Source organism: Hordeum vulgare, chromosome 2H (genome assembly GCF_904849725.1).
Source record: "Hordeum vulgare subsp. vulgare chromosome 2H, MorexV3_pseudomolecules_assembly, whole genome shotgun sequence".
NCBI classification, from domain to species: Eukaryota; Viridiplantae; Streptophyta; class Magnoliopsida; order Poales; family Poaceae; genus Hordeum; species Hordeum vulgare.
The window spans coordinates 2,487,339-2,498,165 of record NC_058519.1 but is presented as its reverse complement, the minus strand read 5'-3'; the positions used below and the strand labels follow the sequence as shown (position 1 = coordinate 2,498,165).

The window sequence follows — 10,827 nt, the reverse complement described above, 5'->3', positions numbered from 1 at the left end:
GAACCTGTAGTAAATATTGTTGGCCAAATAAACCGTGGCGGACTCAGCGGCTGGGGCGCGCGCGTCGGGTGCAGCGAGTCCGCGGCAGGCGTGTGCGTGGGTTAGTGCGTGCGTGTACGGGTGTGTGGCCGTGTCGTGTGTGTGTCTGCCAGTCTATTGGCGAGCCGCACGGTGATCGCGGGCGATCTGTTGAGCCCAAGCGTGAACCGGGCCGTGTTGGTGCGCATCGTGGGTGCACGTGGAGCAGGCGGATCGCGGGGCAAGCGAGTGGAGGCGTGGGTGCGTGCCCTGGCTTCGTCTCGGGTATAAAACCCTCGACTAAAAGCGGTATACAAGCAAATCAAAAGCGGCAGTTGATGAATACTGCCCCAACTTTATTCATTATGCAAAAAAAAGATTGTATGCAGTCACAACGCCCTGCCCTGCCCTGCCCTGCCCTGCCCTGCATCTATATAAGACCACTTACTCTTGTCTTAAGCCATACATACATGCTGAACAAAGGCAAGATGAATTTGCCTCACAATAGCGAGTACATACACGAATCACTAGCTAGCCGAGACCGGGGCCGGGGACGGGGAGCAGTTCTTGTAGCAGAGGCAGTGATTGATGAAGAAGCAGGCGCCCTTTTCCCAGCCCTCTGCTCTGCACGGCGTGTTGCAAGTTCCACGCGCCACGCATATCTTGTTGCTCCACGTCTTGCTCCACCGATTGAACTCACAGCCTTCCACCTCTTCTGCATCTATTTCACATCCAAAAACCCACCAATTAATTAACAATCAACTCAAGAAAATAGCGTTTAGATCACTGCATGCCGTTCTTATATATTTTTACAGAAAGAGTAGTTAGTTTGTGGGTCGATGAGCGATGGTCTTAAATGTATCCCTACCAGATGACCGGGCAAATAGCGTCAGCAGCCACATGCATATCAACACCTTGGACAGTCTTCTGCCACTATTCTCCAGCTGGTAGCACGCCATATCGATCGATCAGGTAATATCTACTACAGTAGTATGTATGTGTGATCTCCTTTCTAAACCAACACAAGACGATGAGTTCAGTATGAGCATCTCCTTGGTTCCTGTTTATTATTTATAGGAAAAAGTATGTGAAGGTTGATACGATTATCCTAACATGTAATTAATTTCACTTCTAATTATATATGCCTTATGCCTTATCCTCAAGTCTAATTTTAGTTCCAATCTAGTACGCAATGATTCATGGCCTTCTTTAGTGAAAATAGCTAAAGATAGATATTACGCCTACCGATATTCATGTTTAGATAAAGAATATGAGGACTGCTACGCATCTATCGATGGACGTGTGATGTACGTCTGTCACCTCGATGGCCGTTGGATCTATGCTCCGATCGATCTCTTGCCACGCCTCACTTGTCTTCTCCCCCATTCATTAATTCCTGCAACAACGACTTTGTTGCAGAAACATTTATAACAGAGATTGTGTTGTAGAAATTTTTGTGCAATAATTATGTTGCAGATTTTTTTTGCAACAGAGGTTGTGTTGCGGTTCTTTTTGCAACAAAGGTATTGTTGCAGTTTTTTTTTCAACAAAGGTATCGACGGATGGAAGTTTTACAACATTAGTGATGTTGCATAATCTTTCTTGCAATAGACATGATGTCACAAGAAAAAATCACCGCTGTTGCAAAAAGTCCAGGCCGCACGAGTCTCCGCCGCTACAAAAAGTCCAACATGTCCCTCCCAGCCGCACAAGTCTCCGTTGCTGCAAAAAGTCCAGACTAGTTACAAACTCTTTTCCCGAAACAAAGGTTGAGTTACAGAAAACGTAGACACAAAAGGGGTTTCTCACGATAGTGCAATCAAGAGTCAATCCAACGAATGCGGAGGTGGCGGACGCCCGCATGTGATCGGTCGGCTGAAGGTAAGACTTTCCCAAAGAATATAAATAGTTTTGGCCAATATTTTATATAAAATAATTGCTTCACGCGGGTCGGTTCAAAACCACTCCAATAAACCCCGACCTTTTTTTTAACGAAGACACTAGAAGTGTTCGGCTTTAAATTAATAAAGCCACCATGCACCATTCAAACAAGGTTTTTAAGCTTACATACCCACAAAGTGGACGAGGCAACATTTCCAAATTACGCGTTCAGATAGGAACAAAGGAGGCATATGCAAAGTGGGATAAGACTAGGTGATCATCAAGCCTATCCTCCATCGCAGGCGAAGACTCCAAAAGCTCAATCTGTCGAAGTGGTCTGCCGAGCCAGGGTTAAGGTGCTTATAATCTTCTCCATAGTCTCCAGCATGCGCTCAGCATCGCGATGCTTCCTCAACAGTGTCCACATCTGTAAGAAGAGATGACATTTCAAAATGATATCAGCTGGATGAATGGGGAATTTCTTTTCAACCGCAATTTTGTTCCGGGTCGTCCAAAGAGGACCATAGAAGCGCCCCTACGCAGCGCCAACCCATCCTTGCGTTCGCACCTTGCTGGGACTGCAGCAAGGCAAGCAGGTCCCCTCCAGAGGTGGGATTTTAATTCCGACTTAACATTTCTCTAATGGCGCTCCACGCACACCTAGCTAGGAAGCAGCGAAAGAAGACATGATTCGCGTCCTCCCCTAGTCCACAAACGGCACAAGAACCGTCAGTTGGACCATTGCGTTTGGCCATGTTATCTGACGTCGGTAAGCGGTTTCTAAACATTTGCCACATAAACTTTTTATTTTGAGTGGCAGGGCAGCCTTCCATAGCCCCTAGCTATATCCATCGAGTTTCCTTCGGTAAGCTTGTTGTAAAGCGATTTGGCCGAAAATTTTGCCGAGCAGCATCCACACGTGTGACATTAAATGATAACACCCACACGACGTTGGGTGCTTACGTGGCTCTCTGAATAGAATTTGGAATGTAAGTTGGAAAGTGCTATTCTACACCCGAGCTCAAATGAGCTCGGGTGAACGGTAAATTCGTAAAATATTTTAAAAATCTGAATTTTTTGTATAACAAACTTTAACAAATGTTTTAGTAGCTTGCAAAATTTCAGTACGAAATCATATTTTTGAAGTCGTGGCAAAAAAAACAAAATTAGTGTTCCAAAATGCTTTTGAAAGTACCATTTTGACAATTTCGATTTTGTTTTTTTGCCACGACTTTTAAAAATGTGATTTCATGATGAAATTTAACGAGCACTTAGAACATTTACCAAAGTTTTGTCCAAAAAAAATTCAGAATTTTTTAAACATTTTTATAATAGTTTTCGTGAGCTTGGATACAAAAACATCACGTCCATGTAAGTTGTTCTTTTAGCACGAATTAACTGCCCGTAATTCGTCTTAGTTCCAGTTTCAGTTTGGCACCAGAACTAGTAGCTGCTGCAGGCACAAACCAATAGCTGATGAACAAACTCATGATAAAGAAACCCTGAAACCAGGCCACATCTCCCAACATTGCTGTGCACCCCTGGGTACGTAAAGCTGATGTGCACACAAAACACATCATCATGGAGTACGATGATGTATGCACAGAGAACAAACTGTTAGAGTTGTGTTGAATATTATGTACGAGTTAGGTTACATATATGAACTTGATGTTGTAGTGTGGGTAGGATACATGTAGTGTCGTAGTCGGACACGTTGTACCCTTGGCCTCTTATATATGAGGAGGCACCTCATGTTGTAACCCATGACGACTAGATAGCGACAGGATCGCAAGGGGGAGCCAGCGGCTTGTGCAGGCGCTCGGGTGACCGTGTTGCGGTATCTCGGGAAAGAGCGCCCGTAGTCACTGCCCCGGGGAGTAGGCGAGTTCGCCGAACCTCGTTAACAAATCTCGGTGCCGTTATCATGTAGTGATTGCTTGTTTTTTGATGGATCCCGCGTATCTTGGTTTAATTCTAAAAAGTGGTATCATGAGCAAGGTTCCGAGAGGTTGCGGGATCGTTGATTTAAAGAAAGAGTATCATGCCAAAACAAGTTGTCGCTCGGTTGCAGCGTGTTCCTCGTCGGGATTAGATCAGACGTGGAATGCCAAAGGCTAGCCAGATTGATTCGCGAAGGCACAAGACGCGTATCGCTTCTGGCGATGCCGTGAGTTGGGCCACGTACGGAGCTTGGCGAGTTGCGGGTGTACGCCGGCTACAACAGATCGGTCAAAGATCAGTCGATGATGTGGCAGCGAGCATGCATACAGGCGGCATCTCGGTCGGTTACTACAAGGCGCGTGAGGCGTGAGGCAGCAGAGTCCGGATCACGTACGTAGGGTGCCGTGCCAGTTGGACGAGGCCCATGCAATCCACGGTACGAGTCATGGAAGAAAACGTTTCCAGATTGGACTCGTGTAGGTTGCAGGCTATAAAAGCTTGTGGAGGTACCCTGTACGAGGACAAGGCGAGAGACGCAACAACAGATCAATCGGCAAAAGGAAAAAAAGTCCATTGATACGCAGTAGTACATCGGAAAGCATCAGGCTTTGGCAAAGCAAATTAGCATCAAGCGTCCAGTTTTGTGCCTAGGAGTAGACCACGTGAAAGGCCAATTTATTTTTGGTGGATTGCTATTGGTGCACGGAGGCGGGACCACGTAGGTTTTGCTAGTGTACTTCGGCATCACGGGGATAACTCAGGTAATTTTTCACACAATCAGCCGTACAAAGAACCATGGCGCCAGTGGGTATCAGGTTTGAGGTGGAGAAGTTAGACGGGACTGGAAGCTTTGGGTTATGGCTGACAAGGGTGAAAGATTTGTTGGCACAACAGGGATGCTTGAAGGCGTTATCGCAGGAAGCCAAGCCAGCTAAGATGGAGGCTGAGGACTGGGAGGAGTTACAGTTGAGGACAGCCGGAACTATACGGTTGTGTCTGTCGGACCAGGTTATTTATCATGTGATGGATGAGAATTCGCCGAAGAAGATCTGGAAGAAGCTGGAGAGTCAATTTATGTCCAAGACTGCGACGACCAAGGTGTATCTGAAGCAAAAGTTGTATGGGATGAAGATGCAGGAGGGGTCGGATCTTGTGGAGTATATGAACGCCTTTAATCAAGTCGTGACGGATCTAGCATGCTTGGGTGCAACGATTGACGACGAGGATAGTGCAATTCTGCTTCTTTGTTCATTGCCATCATCCTATGACCATTTGATCACTACTTTGACGCACGGCAAGGATACCGTCAAGAATGAGGATATTACTGCAGCCTTGCTATCTTATCATATGAGAAATAAGAATGCGGTGGAAGTCTCTCATGGTGAAGGTTTGCTAGTCAAGGGTGAAGAGTGGCGGAAGGGATATGAGGCAGGGAAGAACAAGAAAAAGAAAAAGAAAATACAGTGTCACAAGTGTAAGCAGAGGGGACATATTAAAAAGGACTGTCCAGAGCTCAATGGTGGGTCAAGTGCTAATATGGCAATTCATGGTGATGACTCGGACAACAGTAGTGATGCCCTTGTAGTATCAGACAAGCGGTCAACCAAAAGTGAAGCGTGGATGTTGGATTCAGCTTGCTCTTTTCATGCGACTCCCAACAAGGAGTGGTTCTCTTCGTACAAGTCTGGTGATTTTAATTTAGCCTATATGGGCGATGGCACTGGTTATCGTGTTGCTGGAGTAGGAGACATTAAAATCAAGATGTTTGACGGAGTTGAGCGGATGCTTCGGGAAGTCAGGCATGTGCCAGGGCTAAGGAGGAATCTATTTTGCTTGGAGTTCTTCATGATGGTGGTATGGTATTTCGTTGTGATCGAGATAAGAAGATCATCGAAATCATGGAAGATAACGTGACCGTGATGATTGGAGCGAGGACGGCTTCACATCTTTACAAGTTGCAAGGAAGCATTATTGCAGGTGGAGTCACGGAGACTGGAGTTGCAGGAGTAGCAGCGGGATTCCACGGAGACGGCGGGTCAGGGGCAGACTCGTCGGGTAGTTCTCAGTAAGCTACGAAGAAGATAACACAAGTCCGGAATACATGGAAGTTTGACGCATGAACAAATTCAAAGTGGTGAAAATATTCGCCAAGGTGGAGTTTGTTAGAGTTGTGTCGAATATTGTGTACGAGTTAGGTTACATATGAACTTGGTGTTGTAGTATGCGTAGGATACATGTAGTGTCGTAGTTGGACACGTTGTATCCTTGGCCTCTTATATATGAGGAGGCACCCCACGTTGTAATCTATGACGACTAGATAGCGAGAGGATCGCAAGGGGGAGCCGGCTTCTTGTGCCGGCGCCCGGGCGGCCGGTGTTGCCGTATCTTGGAAAGGAGCGTCCGTAGTCATTGTCTCGGGGAGTAGGCGAGTTCGCCGAACCTCGTTAACAAATCTCGGTGTCGTTATATGGTGTGATTGTTTCACTAGTGGAAAACGGGCCTTTGGCCTGGACCCTTTAGTCCCGGCCTCCCTCTGGGCTGGGACTAAAGGCCCGGTCACGTCGCCCCAAATCGCAATGCCACCCACGAGGCTTTGGTCCCGGCCCGTAAGGAGACTTTAGTCCCGGTTTGTGTCTCAAACCGGGACTAAAGGGCTACGCGGTGTGCAGCCCGCATGTGCGCCACCTTTAGTCCCGGTTTGTGTCTCAAACCGGGACTAAAGTCCTCTGCCTATATATAGCACAGCCCCCCTCTCCCCTCTTCCATGCATTTTTCTTGGATGGAAGAGTGTGGGTGTGTGCTAGCTCTCCATTTTTTATGCACTAGAGGTGTTTGTTGAAATGTGTGTTAGAGCGATGCCGCTTCAGTTCACCGAACACAACTACGATATGAGATGCCCGAGCCACGCTTAAACCTCTTCCTCTTTATTTCTACTTATTCTAAAAGGTTAGCAACTATATTTCCTCGTTTAGACCGTGCGATACTAATTTTTAGGATCGTGATTGTATTTGATATACTGTCTATAACGCAGATGAGCCATCCATGGATGTATGGTGATCGAGGCACAACCGCTTACAGAGAAGGCGTGCATTCTTTTTGAGATGCAGCCGATGCGAACAAGCATGGTGGTGGCTATATGTTTTGTCCATGTGTTGAATGTCGGAATGAGAAGGATTACACTTCCTCAAGAGTCATTCAGAGCCACCTACTTCGGTCCGGTTTTATGTCGGGCTATAATGTTTGGACCAAGCATGGAGAAAGAGGGGTTATGATGGAAGACGATGATGAAGAAGAAGAGAACGATGATGACAACTACCGATCTATGTTCCCTGAGTATGCTGATACCGCAATGGAAGACAATGAAGAAGAAGATCAGGATGAAGAACGGGAACCAGATGAGCCCGCTCATGATCTTGGCCGGGTCATTTCTGATGCACGGAGAGGTTGTGACACAGAAAAGGAGAGGTTGCAGTTCGAGCAGATGTTACAGGACCACAACAAATTGTTGTACCCAACTTGTGAAGATGGCCAGAAGAAGCTGGGTAGCACACTGGAATTGCTGAAGTGGAAGGCAGAGACCGGTGTGACTGACTCGTCATTCGAAAAGTTGCTGGTACTGATGAAGAAGATGCTTCCAAGAAAGAACGAATTGCCCGCTAGCACGTACGAAGCAAAGAAGCTTGTCTGCCCTCTAGGATTAGAAGTGCAGAAGATACATGCATGCCCTAATGACTGCATCCTCTACCGCGGTGAGAAGTACGAGAATATAGATAAATGCCCGGTATGCACTGCATTGCGGTATAAGATCAGAAAAGATGACCCTGGTGATATTGAGGGCGAGCCACCCAGGAAGAGGGTTCCTGCCAAGGTGATGTGGTATGCTCCTATAATACCACGGTTGAAACGTCTGTTCAGAAATAAAGATCATGCGAAGTTGTTGCGATGGCACATGGAAGATCGTATGAAAGACGATAAGTTGAGGCACACCGCTGATGGTCGGCAGTGGAGAAAAATCGAGAGAGAGTTCCCGAGATTTGCAGCTGACGCAAGGAACTTATGGTTAGGTCTCAGTACAGATGGCATGAATCCTTTTGGGGAGCAGAGTTGCAGTCACAACACCTGGCCCGTTACTCTATGTATCTACAACCTTCCTCCTTGGTTGTGCATGAAGCGGAAGTTCATGATGATGCCAGTGCTTATCCAAGGTCCAAAGCAACCCGGCAACGATATTAATGTGTACCTAAGGCCATTAGTTGATGAACTTTTACAGCTGTGGGCCGAACTAGGTGTACGTGTGTGGGAAGAGCACAAACAAGAGGAATTTGACCTTCGAGCGTTGCTTTTCGTAACCATCAATGATTGGCCTGCTCTTAGTAATATTTCAGGACAGTCAAACAAGGGATACAATGCATGCACGCACTGTTTGGATCAGACAGAAAGTATATATCTGGACAAATGTAGGAATATTGTGTACCCGTACAATCGTCGTTTTCTTCCGCCCAAGCATCCCTTAAAGAAAAAGGAAAGCATTTCAATGGCAAGGCAGAACCCCTGGGGAAGCCTGTCATCCGTACTGGTGCTGAAGTATTCGATATGGTCAAAGATTTAAAAGTAATCTTTGGAAAGGGTCCTGGCATCCAACCTGTTCCTAACGGCCCTGATAAGCGCGTACCCATGTGGAATAAGAAATCTATATTTTGGGAGCTACCCTACTCGGAAGTCCATGAGGTCCGCTCGGCAATCGACGTGATGCACCTGACGAAGAATCTCTGTATGAATATTCTAGGCTTCCTGGGCTTGTATGGAAAGTCAAAATATACACCGGAAGCACGGGAGGACCAGGAACGTCATAAAGGAAGAGATGGCATGCATCCAGGGCAGTTTCAAGGGCGTGCCAGCTACGCTCTTACTAAGGAAGAGAAGGAAATCTTCTTTGAAGTCCTTTTCAGTATCAAGGTCCCGACTGGCTTCTCGTCGAATATAAAGGGAATCGTAAATATGAAAGACTAAAAATTCCAAAACCTAAAGTCTCATGACTGCCACGTGCTTATGACGCAATTGCTTCCGGTTGCATTTAGGGGAATTCTACCGGAAAATGTTCGCCTGACAATTGTGAAGGTATGTGCATTCCTCAATGCAATTTCTCAGAAGGTAATCGATCGAGAAAGTCTATCAGGGTTACAGATTGATGTGGTCCAATGTCTGGTCAGCTTTGAGTTGTTGTTCCCGCCATCCTTCTTCAATATAATGACACACCTCCTAGTTCACCTAGTCGAAGAGATTAGAATTCTCGATCCTGTGTTTCTACACAATATGTTCCCCTTCGAGAGGTTCATGGGAGTCTTAAAGAAATATGTTCGTAACCGTGCTAGGCCAGAAGGAAGCATCTCCAAGGGCTATAGAACAGAGGAGGTCATTGAGTTTTGTGTGGACTTTCTTCCTGACCTTAAGCCGATTGGTATTCCTGACTCTCGTTATGAGGGTAGGCTGACAGGAAAAGGCACACTAGGAAGGAAAGCAAAAGTATGTATGGACGGGCATTCTTTCTCTCAAGCACACTACACAGTTCTACACAATTCCACCGTGGTGGCTCCGTATATCGTGAGACACAAGAATATTCTACGCTCCGAAAACCCGGGGAAGGCTGACTCTTGGATTAAAGGGGAACACGAGAAGACTTTCGACAGTTGGTTGCAGACACATCTCATGAATGACGACACCGTTGGAGATCAGCTGTACTGTTTGGCCAGGCCACCATCTTCGACTATATGTACTTTCCAAGGGTATGAGATAAATGGGAATACATTTTACACGGTTGCCCAAGATAAAAAGAGCACCAACCAAAATAGTGGTGTCCACTTTGATGCAATAGACGAGAATGGGCACTGTTTGGAAACATATTACGGGTACATAGAGGAGATATGGGAACTTGACTATGGACCTACTTTTAAGATCCCTTTGTTTCGGTGTAAATGGGTGAAGCTGACAGGAGGCGGGGTAGTTGTAGACCAAAAGTACGGCATGACAACAGTGGATCTCAACAATCTTGCGTACATGGACGAACCATTTGTCCTAGCCAATGATGTCGCTCAGGTTTTCTATGTGAAGGACATGTCTACAAGAACGAGAAAAAGAAATCAGCAAAAGAAGATATCGTCCGATGAGCCAAAACGCCACATAGTTCTTTCAGGGAAAAGAAATATCGTGGGAGTAGATGACAAGACAGACATGTCAGTAGATTATAATAAGTTTCATGAAATTCCGCCCTTCAAAGTGAAAACTGACCCAAGCATCCTACTGAATGATGAAGATTCTCCTTGGCTACGACCCAGAAGAAAACAAAAATAATAGATAGGAATATTGGTGCAATAATGTAATAATGTGGGTGAAATGATGATAGCATGCGAACTTTCAACATTTTCAGAGTTCATTTGTAGTGCTTTTCAATTTCAGGGTCAACTAGCTCAAAAAAATTAAGTAAATGCACGAAGAATACCAAATGAAGTCAGAAATTGTTGAAATTTTGTGATGTGCCTTTGAATGGTGCATATTGAACACACAAAAAGTATGGAGTTCAAATAAGTTCAAAAAAATGAAATCCCTTTGTAAGAGATGAGTTCTCGTTCGAAACCCTGATACTTCGAGAGAGATTGTCCGTTTTGTACACGAAGTGCATCCAGTTTTCATCGTAGCCCTCTCAACTTTTTAACACATGATATGTGGGTGAAATGATGATAGCATGCCAACTTTCAACATTTTCAGAGTTCATTTGTAGTGCTTTTCAATTTCAGGGTCAACTAGCTCAAAAAAAAAGTAAATGCACGAAGAATACCAAATGAAGTCAGAAATTGTTGAAATTTTGTGATGTGCCTTTGAATGGTGCATTTTGAACACACAAAAAGTATGGAGTTCAAATAAGTTCAAAAAAATGAAATCCCTTTGTAAGAGATGAGTTCTCGTTCGAAACGCTCATACTTCGAGAGAGAT

General features: G+C 45.5%; 1 long non-coding RNA gene across 1 annotated transcript; it reads right to left on the bottom strand.

The window, feature by feature from the left end:
* Nucleotides 1-353: 353 nt before the first annotated feature.
* LOC123429022 lies at nucleotides 354-1,048 on the bottom strand. The gene is made up of 2 exons (XR_006622606.1): nucleotides 887-1,048; nucleotides 354-739 (listed from the first exon to the last, which is right to left on the bottom strand). It is a non-coding gene; the product is annotated as an uncharacterized LOC123429022 (long non-coding RNA).
* Nucleotides 1,049-10,827: the final 9,779 nt, after the last annotated feature.